A 14,668-nucleotide genomic window follows, 5' to 3' on the forward strand; every position below is an offset into this window, starting at 1 on the left:
GAGACACACAAACAGGAAGGAGGAATATAAAACTGATGGTTTGGCTTCGACCAAGCTAGGAGTGCCTCATTTTCTTGACCTGACCTCCTCCCGGAACTGCAGTCCTGTATAATGACACTCGCTTGTAATGAAGCAAGGTTGGCTTCAGTGGAGCGTCGCCGGCGTGTCTTCTGATCCAGCCGCAATGCCAGGTGGCCTTCTTGTCCGGACGAGGAAGACAAGACCAGCCGTACTTGGACAAGTGGCGACACAAAGTGCTTTACACCAACAAAAAAACACACAAACAGTCTGAATATATGTGCATTTGTACATTAGTTGTGTGCATTTAATTTAGTCTGTGACTATCAATATTGGTTAAGGGTGTTCTGCTAATTGGCCACAAGAGAAGTCACCAAAGGGCACCGCTTCTAAAATGACCTAAACGATGTCATGTATAAGTTAGCCACTAGAGGGCAGTGTAACTGGGACTAGAGTGGAGGGAGAACTTAGCAAGGCCATCTCTTCACATAACCAGAAATCATGCTCACTTTTAAAGATTAAATCTTTTTTGAATTGACTTTCCCTAAATATGTAAAAGTATAATATCAAAGTAAAAAATAAAAACAATGGTGGGACAGGGTTTAGTGCGTGTGTCTTACAATACAAATCAATCAGTCAATCCATCAATGTTTATTTATAGAGATCGAAATCACAAGTGTCTCAAAGGGCTGCACAAGCCACAACAACAACATCCAGAATAGTCCTGAGTTCAATCCCGGGCTTGTGATCTTTCTGTGTGGAGTGTGCATGTTCTCCCCGTGACTGTGTGGGTTCTACTCCGGCTTCATCCCACCCCCAAAGACATGCACCTGGGGATAGGCCCCTCCCACCTCCAAAGACATGCACCTGGGGATAGGCCCCTCCCACCTCCAAAGACATGCACCTGGGGATAGGCCCCTCCCACCTCCAAAGACATGCACCTGGGGATAGGCCCCTCCCACCTCCAAAGACATGCACCTGGGGATAGGCCCCTCCCACCTCCAAAGACATGCACCTGGGGATAGGCCCCTCCCACCTCCAAAGACATGCACCTGGGGATAGGCCCCTCCCACCTCCAAAGACATGCACCTGGGGATAGGTTGATTGGCAACACTAAATGGTCCCTAGTGTGTGAATATTGTCTATCTGTGTTGGCCCTGCGATGAGGTGGCGACTTGTCCAGGGTGTACCCTGCCTAAGTCCTGAATGCAGCTGAGATAGGCTCCAGCACCCCCGTGGACAATGGATGGATGGATGGGTTCAGGACCCTTTGGGACTGCGTGACAAGGTGTGGCACTTTTGTGACTTCTGCACTGCTTTTTGTGGACTTCTGGATCGGCCTCCCGGGATTCTTTTGGCCATGGAGACCAGCTGCTGGGTCTCTGCCACACCAGAGTCCGTTTGGAGAGACTGGAAGAGATGCGGATGAAGAGACAGGACTGCGGAGTTTGGAGAGACTGGAGGAGATGCGGATGAAGGATGAAGAGACAGGACTGCGGAGTTTGGAGAGACTGGAAGAGATGCGGATGAACGATGAAGAGACAGGACTGCGGAGTTTGGAGAGACTGGAAGAGATGCGGATGAACGATGAAGAGACAGGACTGCGGAGTTTGGAGAGACTGGAGGAGATGCGGATGAAGAGACAGGACTGCGGAGTTTGGAGAGACTGGAAGAGATGCGGATGAAGAGACAGGACTGCGGAGTTTGGAGAGACTGGAGGAGATGCAGATGAAGGATGAAGAGACAGGACTGCGGAGCTAGCACTGAGCGCCGGGGAAGGACAGGCTTCAGAAGTGTCTTGGCTGAATGAGCAGGTATCGGACACCTTTAGAGACTGAGGTGTCCGATACCTGCTTAGTCATCCTAGTCCTTTCTTCCACCTCAAAAATATTGCCCGTCTCCGTCCATCCCTCGCCGTCTCTGCCGCTGAAACCCTGATCCGTGCCTTCATCACCTCCTGACGTGATTACTGCAACAGCATCCTGTTGGGCTCATCTTGCAAAATTCTCAATAAACTCCAATATATTGGAGACTGTGCTCACCCACACCTGCTCCCGTGAACACATCACCCCAGTCCTTCAGAGACTCCACTGGCTCCCCGTCCCTCACTGGATCCACTTTCAAATCCTCCTTCTCAGCCACGACCAGACCCCCTGCTACCTCACCAACCTGCTTCACCGCCAGACCCCTTCAGGCTGCCTGCGCTCTTCTGATGCCAACCTCCTCTCCCCACCACTCAGAACCAAGCTCCGGACCTGGGCTGATAGAGCCGTCTCCACCGCTGCTCCCACCCTCTGGAACTCTCTTCCCAAACCCATCCGTGACTGCTCAGACTTTCCCACCTTCAAAAGTCTTCTCAAAACACACCTTTTCAGATCTGCTTTTAACCAGCAACATGAAGGCGTCAATTTCTTGGATGTATTGTAATCCACAGAAAGATTTTGTCTTGACCCGAGATCTACAAAGTGGAGAGGGAGCAGGACCTGCACAAGCTCCTGGGAATTTTTCTTTGAACTGTTTTGTAACCAAAGGCAATGGATGTTTACGACCCCCTCCCTTAGAAACAGCTGTAGCCATGTAATCAGGGAAAGTCCAAATCAAGGGGAGGCGTACAATCTTTGGTCAGAGCGTGGGGAGACTGTGCAGCTGCACGGGTTTCTCCTCATTGAGCCAAATTGAATTCTGTCTCTGTTTAATTCCTTGCTTCTTGTCTTGTTTGATAGATGCCATCAGTGTTTGAACCTGATAAATGGCACTAGCATTTATTAATTTTAGAACATTTTTCAACATATTGAGCAAAAGATCTCTTTTTTTTCTACCAAGAAAAGTGCATTTGTTATTAGTGAGAATATCTTAGTTTAAGGTCATTTTGGGTTCATTGAGGTTAGCAAATTTGACTTGTTTTGGAAAGTCTTGACAAGCCGTATTTTCTTGCTATATTGGCAGATATGTTTGCTTGGTTAAAAAAATATCTCAATTTTTTTACTTTTTTTTTGTTTGTTTCTTGTTTTTGAACACTTAATTTTTGCAATTCAACACATTTCACCTGGACAGAAGAAGTCTGAGTAGGTATTCCAACAAGATGGTACACAAAAAGGCCCTTTGTGCTCAAATAAATGGGAATATATGAACATCCTAGCTATGTCAAGGTCAACAAACACAACACCTTTGTGTGCATGTAGACACACAAGAACTATGTCAAGGTCAACAAACAACACTTTTGTGTGCATGTAGACACACAAGAACTATGTCAAGGTCAACAAACACAACACTTTTGTGTGCATGTAGACACACAAGAACTATGTCAAGGTCAACAAACACAACACTTTTGTGTGCATGTAGACACACAAGAACTATGTCAAGGTCAACAAACACAACACTTTTGTGTGCATGTAGACACACAAGAACTATGTCAAGGTCAACAAACACAACACCTTTGTGTGCACGTAGACACACAAGAACTATGTCAAGGTTAACAAACACAACACTTTTGTGTGCATGTAGACACACAAGAACTATGTCAAGGTCCACAAACACAACACCTTTGTGTGCACGTAGACACACAAGAACTATGTCAAGGTTAACAAACACAACACCTTTGTGTGCATGTAGACACACAAGAACTATGTCAAGGTTAACAAACACAACACCTTTGTGTGCATGTAGACACACAAGAACTATGTCAAGGTCCACAAACACAACACCTTTGTGTGCACGTAGACACACAAGAACTATGTCAAGGTTAACAAACACAACACCTTTGTGTGCACGTAGACACACAAGAACTATGTCAAGGTTAACAAACACAACACCTTTGTGTGCACGTAGACACACAAGAACTATGTCAAGGTCCACAAACACAACACCTTTGTGTGCACGTAGACACACAAGAACTATGTCAAGGTTAACAAACACAACACTTTTGTGTGCATGTAGACACACAAGAACTATGTCAAGGTTAACAAACACAACACCTTTGTGTGCATGTAGACACACAAGAACTATGTCAAGGTTAACAAACACAACACTTTTGTGTGCATGTAGACACACAAGAACTATGTCAAGGTCAACAAACACAACACCTTTGTGTGCATGTAGACACACAAGAACTATGTCAAGGTCAACAAACACAACACTTTTGTGTGCATGTAGACACACAAGAACTATGTCAAGGTTAACAAACACAACACCTTTGTGTGCACGTAGACACACAAGAACTATGTCAAAGTTAACAAACACAACACCTTTGTGTGCATGTAGACACACAAGAACTATGTCAAGGTAAACAAACACAACACTTTTGTGTGCATGTAGACACACAAGAACTATGTCAAGGTTAACAAAAACAACACTTTTGTGTGCATGTAGACACACAAGAACTATGTCAAAGTTAACAAACACAACACCTTTGTGTGCATGTAGACACACAAGAACTATGTCAAAGTTAACAAACACAACACCTTTGTGTGCATGTAGACACACAAGAACTATGTCAAGGTTAACAAACACAACACCTTTGTGTGCATGTAGATACACAAGAACTGTGTCAAGGTTAACAAACACAACACTTTTGTGTGCATGTAGACACACAAGAACTATGTCAAGGTTAACAAAAACAACACTTTTGTGTGCACGTAGACACACAAGAACTATGTCAAGGTTAACAAACACAACACTTTTGTGTGAATGTAGACACACAAGAACTGTGTCAAGGTTAACAAACACAACACTTTTGTGTGCATGTAGACACACAAGAACTATGTCAAGGTTAACAAAAACAACACTTTTGTGTGCACGTAGACACACAAGAACTATGTCAAGGTTAACAAACACAACACCTTTGTGTGCATGTAGACACACAAGAACTATGTCAAGGTTAACAAAAACAACACCTTTGTGTGCATGTAGACACAAGAACTATGTCAAGGTCAACAAACACAACACTTTTGTGTGCATGTAGACACACAAGAACTATGTCAAAGTTAACAAACACAACACCTTTGTGTGCATGTAGACACACAAGAACTATGTCAAGAATAACAAACACAACACCTTTGTGTGCATGTAGACACACAAGAACTATGTCAAGGTTAACAAAAACAACACTTTTGTGTGCACGTAGACACACAAGAACTATGTCAAGGTTAACAAACACAACACTTTTGTGTGCATGTAGACACACAAGAACTATGTCAAGGTTAACAAAAACAACACCTTTGTGTGCATGTAGACACACAAGAACTATGTCAAGGTCAACAAACACAACACTTTTGTGTGCATGTAGACACACAAGAACTATGTCAAGGTTAACAAACACAACACCTCTGTGTGCATGTAGACACACAAGAACTATGTCAAAGTTAACAAACACAACACCTTTGTGTGCATGTAGACACACAAGAACTATGTCAAAGTTAAAAAACACAACACCTTTGTGTGCATGTAGACACACAAGAACTATGTCAAAGTTAACAAACACAACACCTTTGTGTGCATGTAGACACACAAGAACTATGTCAAAGTTAACAAACACAACACTTTTGTGTGCATGTAGACACACAAGAACTATGTCAAAGTTAACAAACACAACACCTTTGTGTGCATGTAGACACACAAGAACTATGTCAAGGTCAACAAACACAACACTTTTGTGTGCATGTAGACACACAAGAACTATGTCAAAGTTAACAAACACAACACCTTTGTGTGCATGTAGACACACAAGAACTATGTCAAGGTCAACAAACACAACACTTTTGTGTGCATGTAGACACACAAGAACTATGTCAAAGTTAACAAACACAACACCTTTGTGTGCATGTAGACACACAAGAACTATGTCAAAGTTAACAAACACAACACCTTTGTGTGCATGTAGACACACAAGAACTATGTCAAAGTTAACAAACACAACACTTTTGTGTGCATGTAGACACACAAGAACTATGTCAAGGTTAACAAACACAACACTTTTGTGTGCATGTAGACACACAAGAACTATGTCAAGGTCAACAAACACAACACCTTTGTGTGCATGTAGACACACAAGAACTATGTCAAAGTTAACAAACACAACACCTTTGTGTGCATGTAGACACACAAGAACTATGTCAAGGTTAACAAACACAACACCTTTGTGTGCATGTAGACACACAAGAACTATGTCAAAGTTAACAAACACAACACCTTTGTGTGCATGTAGACACACAAGAACTATGTCAAGGTTAACAAACACAACACTTTTGTGTGCACGTAGACACACAAGAACTATGTCAAGGTTAACAAACACAACACCTTTGTGTGCATGTAGACACACAAGAACTATGTCAAAGTTAACAAACACAACACCGTTGTGTGCACGTAGACACACAAGAACTATGTCAAAGTTAACAAACACAACACCTTTGTGTGCATGTAGACACACAAGAACTATGTCAAGGTTAACAAACACAACACTTTTGTGTGCATGTAGACACACAAGAACTATGTCAAGGTCCACAAACACAACACCTTTGTGTGCATGTAGACACACAAGAACTATGTCAAGGTTAACAAACACAACACCTTTGTGTGCATGTAGACACACAAGAACTATGTCAAGGTTAACAAACACAACACCTTTGTGTGCATGTAGACACACAAGAACTATGTCAAGGTTAACAAACACAACACTTTTGTGTGCATGTAGACACACAAGAACTATGTCAAGGTCAACAAACACAACACTTTTGTGTGCATGTAGACACACAAGAACTATGTCAAGGTCAACAAACACAACACCTTTGTGTGCATGTAGACACACAAGAACTATGTCAAGGTCAACAAACACAACACTTTTGTGTGCATGTAGACACACAAGAACTATGTCAAGGTCCACAAACACAACACCTTTGTGTGCATGTAGACACACATGAACTATGTCAAGGTCCACAAACACAACACCTTTGTGTGCATGTAGACACACAAGAACTATGTCAAAGTTAACAAACACAACACCGTTGTGTGCACGTAGACACACAAGAACTATGTCAAAGTTAACAAACACAACACCTTTGTGTGCATGTAGACACACAAGAACTATGTCAAGGTTAACAAACACAACACTTTTGTGTGCATGTAGACACACAAGAACTATGTCAAGGTCCACAAACACAACACCTTTGTGTGCATGTAGACACACAAGAACTATGTCAAGGTTAACAAACACAACACCTTTGTGTGCATGTAGACACACAAGAACTATGTCAAGGTTAACAAACACAACACCTTTGTGTGCATGTAGACACACAAGAACTATGTCAAGGTTAACAAACACAACACTTTTGTGTGCATGTAGACACACAAGAACTATGTCAAGGTCAACAAACACAACACTTTTGTGTGCATGTAGACACACAAGAACTATGTCAAGGTCAACAAACACAACACCTTTGTGTGCATGTAGACACACAAGAACTATGTCAAGGTCAACAAACACAACACTTTTGTGTGCATGTAGACACACAAGAACTATGTCAAGGTTAACAAACACAACACCTTTGTGTGCACGTAGACACACAAGAACTATGTCAAAGTTAACAAACACAACACCTTTGTGTGCATGTAGACACACAAGAACTATGTCAAGGTTAACAAACACAACACTTTTGTGTGCATGTAGACACACAAGAACTATGTCAAGGTTAACAAAAACAACACTTTTGTGTGCATGTAGATACACAAGAACTGTGTCAAGGTTAACAAACACAACACTTTTGTGTGAATGTAGACACACAAGAACTGTGTCAAGGTTAACAAACACAACACTTTTGTGTGCATGTAGACACACAAGAACTATGTCAAGGTTAACAAAAACAACACTTTTGTGTGCACGTAGACACACAAGAACTATGTCAAGGTTAACAAACACAACACCTTTGTGTGCATGTAGACACACAAGAACTATGTCAAGGTTAACAAACACAACACTTTTGTGTGAATGTAGACACACAAGAACTGTGTCAAGGTTAACAAACACAACACTTTTGTGTGCATGTAGACACACAAGAACTATGTCAAGGTTAACAAAAACAACACTTTTGTGTGCACGTAGACACACAAGAACTATGTCAAGGTTAACAAACACAACACCTTTGTGTGCATGTAGACACACAAGAACTATGTCAAGGTTAACAAAAACAACACCTTTGTGTGCATGTAGACACAAGAACTATGTCAAGGTCAACAAACACAACACTTTTGTGTGCATGTAGACACACAAGAACTATGTCAAAGTTAACAAACACAACACCTTTGTGTGCACGTAGACACACAAGAACTATGTCAAAGTTAACAAACACAACACTTTTGTGTGCATGTAGACACACAAGAACTATGTCAAAGTTAACAAACACAACACCTTTGTGTGCATGTAGACACACAAGAACTATGTCAAAGTTAACAAACACAACACCTTTGTGTGCATGTAGACACACAAGAACTATGTCAAGGTCAACAAACACAACACTTTTGTGTGCATGTAGACACACAAGAACTATGTCAAGGTCAACAAACACAACACTTTTGTGTGCATGTAGACACACAAGAACTATGTCAAAGTTAACAAACACAACACCTTTGTGTGCATGTAGACACACAAGAACTATGTCAAAGTTAACAAACACAACACCTTTGTGTGCATGTAGACACACAAGAACTATGTCAAAGTTAACAAACACAACACTTTTGTGTGCATGTAGACACACAAGAACTATGTCAAGGTTAACAAACACAACACTTTTGTGTGCATGTAGACACACAAGAACTATGTCAAGGTCAACAAACACAACACCTTTGTGTGCATGTAGACACACAAGAACTATGTCAAAGTTAACAAACACAACACCTTTGTGTGCATGTAGACACACAAGAACTATGTCAAGGTTAACAAACACAACACCTTTGTGTGCATGTAGACACACAAGAACTATGTCAAAGTTAACAAACACAACACCTTTGTGTGCATGTAGACACACAAGAACTATGTCAAGGTTAACAAACACAACACTTTTGTGTGCACGTAGACACACAAGAACTATGTCAAGGTTAACAAACACAACACCTTTGTGTGCATGTAGACACACAAGAACTATGTCAAAGTTAACAAACACAACACCTTTGTGTGCATGTAGACACACAAGAACTATGTCAAAGTTAACAAACACAACACCGTTGTGTGCACGTAGACACACAAGAACTATGTCAAAGTTAACAAACACAACACCTTTGTGTGCATGTAGACACACAAGAACTATGTCAAGGTTAACAAACACAACACTTTTGTGTGCATGTAGACACACAAGAACTATGTCAAGGTCCACAAACACAACACCTTTGTGTGCATGTAGACACACAAGAACTATGTCAAGGTTAACAAACACAACACCTTTGTGTGCATGTAGACACACAAGAACTATGTCAAGGTTAACAAACACAACACCTTTGTGTGCATGTAGACACACAAGAACTATGTCAAGGTTAACAAACACAACACTTTTGTGTGCATGTAGACACACAAGAACTATGTCAAGGTTAACAAACACAACACCTTTGTGTGCATGTAGACACACAAGAACTATGTCAAAGTTAACAAAGACAACACCTTTGTGTGCATGTAGACACACAAGAACTATGTCAAGGTTAACAAACACAACACCTTTGTGTGCATGTAGACACACAAGAACTATGTCAAGGTTAACAAAAACAACACTTTTGTGTGCATGTAGACACACAAGAACTATGTCAAGGTTAACAAACACAACACCTTTGTGTGCATGTAGACACACAAGAACTATGTCAAGGTCCACAAACACAACACCTTTGTGTGCATGTAGACACACAAGAACTATGTCAAAGTTAACAAACACAACACCTTTGTGTGCATGTAGACACACAAGAACTATGTCAAGGTTAACAAACACAACACCTTTGTGTGCATGTAGACACACAAGAACTATGTCAAAGTTAACAAACACAACACCTTTGTGTGCATGTAGACACACAAGAACTATGTCAAGGTTAACAAACACAACACCTTTGTGTGCATGTAGACACACAAGAACTATGTCAAAGTTAACAAACACAACACCGTTGTGTGCACGTAGACACACAAGAACTATGTCAAAGTTAACAAACACAACACCTTTGTGTGCATGTAGACACACAAGAACTATGTCAAGGTTAACAAACACAACACTTTTGTGTGCATGTAGACACACAAGAACTATGTCAAGGTCCACAAACACAACACCTTTGTGTGCATGTAGACACACAAGAACTATGTCAAGGTTAACAAACACAACACCTTTGTGTGCATGTAGACACACAAGAACTATGTGAAGGTTAACAAACACAACACCTTTGTGTGCATGTAGACACACAAGAACTATGTCAAGGTTAACAAACACAACACTTTTGTGTGCATGTAGACACACAAGAACTATGTCAAGGTCAACAAACACAACACTTTTGTGTGCATGTAGACACACAAGAACTATGTCAAGGTCAACAAACACAACACCTTTGTGTGCATGTAGACACACAAGAACTATGTCAAGGTCAACAAACACAACACTTTTGTGTGCATGTAGACACACAAGAACTATGTCAAGGTTAACAAACACAACACCTTTGTGTGCACGTAGACACACAAGAACTATGTCAAAGTTAACAAACACAACACCTTTGTGTGCATGTAGACACACAAGAACTATGTCAAGGTTAACAAACACAACACTTTTGTGTGCATGTAGACACACAAGAACTATGTCAAGGTTAACAAAAACAACACTTTTGTGTGCATGTAGATACACAAGAACTGTGTCAAGGTTAACAAACACAACACTTTTGTGTGCATGTAGACACACAAGAACTATGTCAAGGTTAACAAAAACAACACTTTTGTGTGCACGTAGACACACAAGAACTATGTCAAGGTTAACAAACACAACACTTTTGTGTGAATGTAGACACACAAGAACTGTGTCAAGGTTAACAAACACAACACTTTTGTGTGCATGTAGACACACAAGAACTATGTCAAGGTTAACAAAAACAACACTTTTGTGTGCACGTAGACACACAAGAACTATGTCAAGGTTAACAAACACAACACCTTTGTGTGCATGTAGACACACAAGAACTATGTCAAGGTTAACAAAAACAACACCTTTGTGTGCATGTAGACACAAGAACTATGTCAAGGTCAACAAACACAACACTTTTGTGTGCATGTAGACACACAAGAACTATGTCAAAGTTAACAAACACAACACCTTTGTGTGCATGTAGACACACAAGAACTATGTCAAGAATAACAAACACAACACCTTTGTGTGCATGTAGACACACAAGAACTATGTCAAGGTTAACAAAAACAACACTTTTGTGTGCACGTAGACACACAAGAACTATGTCAAGGTTAACAAACACAACACTTTTGTGTGCATGTAGACACACAAGAACTATGTCAAGGTTAACAAAAACAACACCTTTGTGTGCATGTAGACACACAAGAACTATGTCAAGGTCAACAAACACAACACTTTTGTGTGCATGTAGACACACAAGAACTATGTCAAGGTTAACAAACACAACACCTTTGTGTGCATGTAGACACACAAGAACTATGTCAAAGTTAACAAACACAACACCTTTGTGTGCATGTAGACACACAAGAACTATGTCAAAGTTAAAAAACACAACACCTTTGTGTGCATGTAGACACACAAGAACTATGTCAAAGTTAACAAACACAACACCTTTGTGTGCATGTAGACACACAAGAACTATGTCAAAGTTAACAAACACAACACTTTTGTGTGCATGTAGACACACAAGAACTATGTCAAAGTTAACAAACACAACACCTTTGTGTGCATGTAGACACACAAGAACTATGTCAAGGTCAACAAACACAACACTTTTGTGTGCATGTAGACACACAAGAACTATGTCAAAGTTAACAAACACAACACCTTTGTGTGCATGTAGACACACAAGAACTATGTCAAGGTCAACAAACACAACACCTTTGTGTGCATGTAGACACACAAGAACTATGTCAAAGTTAACAAACACAACACTTTTGTGTGCATGTAGACACACAAGAACTATGTCAAAGTTAACAAACACAACACCTTTGTGTGCATGTAGACACACAAGAACTATGTCAAAGTTAACAAACACAACACCTTTGTGTGCATGTAGACACACAAGAACTATGTCAAGGTCAACAAACACAACACTTTTGTGTGCATGTAGACACACAAGAACTATGTCAAAGTTAACAAACACAACACCTTTGTGTGCATGTAGACACACAAGAACTATGTCAAAGTTAACAAACACAACACCTTTGTGTGCATGTAGACACACAAGAACTATGTCAAAGTTAACAAACACAACACTTTTGTGTGCATGTAGACACACAAGAACTATGTCAAGGTTAACAAACACAACACTTTTGTGTGCATGTAGACACACAAGAACTATGTCAAGGTCAACAAACACAACACCTTTGTGTGCATGTAGACACACAAGAACTATGTCAAAGTTAACAAACACAACACCTTTGTGTGCATGTAGACACACAAGAACTATGTCAAGGTTAACAAACACAACACCTTTGTGTGCATGTAGACACACAAGAACTATGTCAAAGTTAACAAACACAACACCTTTGTGTGCATGTAGACACACAAGAACTATGTCAAGGTTAACAAACACAACACTTTTGTGTGCACGTAGACACACAAGAACTATGTCAAGGTTAACAAACACAACACCTTTGTGTGCATGTAGACACACAAGAACTATGTCAAAGTTAACAAACACAACACCTTTGTGTGCATGTAGACACACAAGAACTATGTCAAAGTTAACAAACACAACACCGTTGTGTGCACGTAGACACACAAGAACTATGTCAAAGTTAACAAACACAACACCTTTGTGTGCATGTAGACACACAAGAACTATGTCAAGGTTAACAAACACAACACTTTTGTGTGCATGTAGACACACAAGAACTATGTCAAGGTCCACAAACACAACACCTTTGTGTGCATGTAGACACACAAGAACTATGTCAAGGTTAACAAACACAACACCTTTGTGTGCATGTAGACACACAAGAACTATGTCAAGGTTAACAAACACAACACCTTTGTGTGCATGTAGACACACAAGAACTATGTCAAGGTTAACAAACACAACACTTTTGTGTGCATGTAGACACACAAGAACTATGTCAAGGTTAACAAACACAACACCTTTGTGTGCATGTAGACACACAAGAACTATGTCAAAGTTAACAAACACAACACCTTTGTGTGCATGTAGACACACAAGAACTATGTCAAGGTTAACAAACACAACACCTTTGTGTGCATGTAGACACACAAGAACTATGTCAAGGTTAACAAACACAACACTTTTGTGTGCATGTAGACACACAAGAACTATGTCAAGGTTAACAAACACAACACCTTTGTGTGCATGTAGACACACAAGAACTATGTCAAAGTTAACAAACACAACACCTTTGTGTGCATGTAGACACACAAGAACTATGTCAAGGTTAACAAACACAACACCTTTGTGTGCATGTAGACACACAAGAACTATGTCAAAGTTAACAAACACAACACCGTTGTGTGCACGTAGACACACAAGAACTATGTCAAAGTTAACAAACACAACACCTTTGTGTGCATGTAGACACACAAGAACTGTGTCAAGGTTAACAAACACAACACTTTTGTGTGCATGTAGACACACAAGAACTATGTCAAAGTTAACAAACACAACACCTTTGTGTGCATGTAGACACACAAGAACTATGTCAAAGTTAACAAACACAACACCTTTGTGTGCATGTAGACACACAAGAACTATGTCAAAGTTAACAAACACAACACTTTTGTGTGCATGTAGACACACAAGAACTATGTCAAGGTTAACAAACACAACACTTTTGTGTGCATGTAGACACACAAGAACTATGTCAAGGTCAACAAACACAACACCTTTGTGTGCATGTAGACACACAAGAACTATGTCAAAGTTAACAAACACAACACCTTTGTGTGCATGTAGACACACAAGAACTATGTCAAGGTTAACAAACACAACACCTTTGTGTGCATGTAGACACACAAGAACTATGTCAAAGTTAACAAACACAACACCTTTGTGTGCATGTAGACACACAAGAACTATGTCAAGGTTAACAAACACAACACTTTTGTGTGCACGTAGACACACAAGAACTATGTCAAGGTTAACAAACACAACACCTTTGTGTGCATGTAGACACACAAGAACTATGTCAAAGTTAACAAACACAACACCTTTGTGTGCATGTAGACACACAAGAACTATGTCAAAGTTAACAAACACAACACCGTTGTTTGCACGTAGACACACAAGAACTATGTCAAAGTTAACAAACACAACACCTTTGTGTGCATGTAGACACACAAGAACTATGTCAAGGTTAACAAACACAACACTTTTGTGTGCATGTAGACACACAAGAACTATGTCAAGGTCCACAAACACAACACCTTTGTGTGCATGTAGACACACAAGAACTATGTCAAGGTTAACA

Source organism: Nerophis ophidion, linkage group LG09 (genome assembly GCF_033978795.1).
Source record: "Nerophis ophidion isolate RoL-2023_Sa linkage group LG09, RoL_Noph_v1.0, whole genome shotgun sequence".
In the NCBI taxonomy this organism is placed as follows: domain Eukaryota; kingdom Metazoa; phylum Chordata; class Actinopteri; order Syngnathiformes; family Syngnathidae; genus Nerophis; species Nerophis ophidion.